The sequence below is a fragment of the Tursiops truncatus genome, chromosome 6 (assembly GCF_011762595.2).
Source record: "Tursiops truncatus isolate mTurTru1 chromosome 6, mTurTru1.mat.Y, whole genome shotgun sequence".
Lineage (NCBI taxonomy): Eukaryota > Metazoa > Chordata > Mammalia > Artiodactyla > Delphinidae > Tursiops > Tursiops truncatus.
In genome coordinates, this window is record NC_047039.1 from 76,549,562 (window position 1) to 76,551,688 (window position 2,127).

At 45.2% G+C, this 2,127-nt stretch overlaps 1 pseudogene; it reads left to right on the top strand.

Annotated features, from left to right (window-relative positions):
- The first annotated feature begins 948 nt into the window (after positions 1–948).
- Positions 949–1,522, top strand: LOC101322259 (ferritin light chain pseudogene; annotated as a pseudogene).
- The last annotated feature ends 605 nt before the right edge of the window (positions 1,523–2,127 follow it).

Consider the following 2,127-nt stretch of genomic DNA (forward strand, 5'->3'; position numbering starts at 1 on the left):
GAAAGTGAGGCTGAAAATAACAATCTCGATACTGGATAAATGTGAACACACACAGAACAAGCGAAATAACAACAATAAAACACAGATGAGCCAGAAGAATTGTGTAGATTGAAGGGGTGTGTCCAGAGACGGTCATCACTAGGTAGAGGCCTAGAGGCCTCAGAAGAGAGCATCTTAATCCAGAAATGGGGCTTCAGTTCTAAAGGCTCAGAAATTGGATTTTGTGACTATCCTAGGCAGAGATCAGTTTCTCAAAAACAAAAGAACATCATACAAATTCATAAGAGGCTAATGTAACAGCCGGAATGCTGCTCAGTAGATTCTTCCCTGTCGTGAAATCTACACGGGAAGCCAAATTCTGAGGAAGAGATTGAACAATTCACATGTGCTCTGGCAATCAGAATACGGCTTTTGCATCTTAAAGGCCCTGAAGCTGTTTTCTTAGGTAGGGTCGAATTCACATGGACAAAGTTTTCTCCAATTTCATGTAGTTTTCTCAACAGCAGCTTGAGGAACATTAATATAGCCAAATGATTTTTTCCATCTCTATGTTGGTTAGGGCTCAGAGGTGAGGACACACTATCAAAAAGCACCTTCTAGCCCCGAGCATTCAGAGAGCAGGATGCCATCTAACAGTACTCTCTTTAACAGAGGAAACTTTTCATTTAGACTTTAATAAATTATTGCCTATTTATAATTTGGTTTACCATAATGTGATTCTTTTTAAAAAAATCACTTTAGGCAGTGCGCTCAGCTGTCCTGCATATCTGTCTTTTGCTTCAACAGTGTTTGGAATGAACAGACCCAGGGACCTTCCTTGCTCCAGCCTCTACCACCCTCCAACCTTTTTTCCAGTCACAACCTTTGGAATCAGCCACTCAGCTATCCTCGGCCTCCAGGACCAGCCAACACCATTTTTTGCGCTTAGCTCCTTACTACCAATCAACCATGAGCTCCCAGATTCGTCAGAATTATTCCACCGAGGAGGAGGCCGCCGTCCAAGATGCGGGGCGGGCACTTACCTCTCTCTGGGCTCCTATTTCGACCCCGACGATGCGGCTCTGCACGGCGTGGGACACTTTCTTCAGGAATTGGCCGAGGAAAAGCGCGAGGGCGCCCAGCGTCTCTTGAAAATGCAAAACCGGTGCTGGAGCCACGCCCTTTCCAAGATGTGCGGAAGCCTTCTCAAGATAAGTGGGGTGAAACCCAGGACGCTGTGGAAGCCGCCACTCTTAGGGAGAAGAACCTGAACCAGGCACTATCGGATCTGCGCGCCCTGGGTTCCGCCTGCGCAGACTCCCACCCCTACGACTTCCGGGAGAGCTGCTTCCTGGAGGAGTAGGTGAAACTCATCAAGCAGATGGGCGACCACCTGACCAACCGCCGCACGCTGGCTGCTCCGCAGGCTGGGCTGGGCGATTATCTCTTTGAAAGGCTCACCCTCGAGCATGAACAGGAGTCTCCGAAGTCCAGCGGCCTCTGAGGAGCCCCTCTGGCGTCAGAGCTTTTCCTGAAGCCCCACTCTGCAGCCACTGGGCAGCTTTTTAACCGCCCTTGACCCCTCTCCCAAGCCTTGGGACAAATGGAAATAAAGCTTTTTGCAGCAAAAAAAAAAAAATCACAAGTTCTGTCTCTTCTAGAGAACATACTAATCACCAACCATCCCCCCAACAACAAAAAAAAATTACGCACATACCAAACAGTAGTATAGAATGCCTTTTAAAAATCCACTAATGTTCTTAAGAGAATTAAAGATTTAGCCCACTGTGGACAAGCCCTATTTTATATTTTTTTCATTTTACACATCACAGTGTGTCAAAAACGAAAAGTGAAAAAACACTATTGAAGAATGCAACACTGTGTATCCTGCTTTGTACACTGATTTCTCCCCCAGTTTCAAAAGATCAAGATATATCAAACATTAGAACAAGATCCTCATAGGTGAGAATATTATTGAAGATATAGCATTACAGAGCAGAGAGAATAAAGAGGTAGAACCAGAGGTGCCTGCCCTCAAATTCAGGGTCCCTTTTACAAGCTGTTCCATTGTCACATCTTTAAAACAGGATTGATGATATCAAAAGTGTAAGGTCATTTTTAGAGTTAAAAAAGTTAATGTAATGTGCT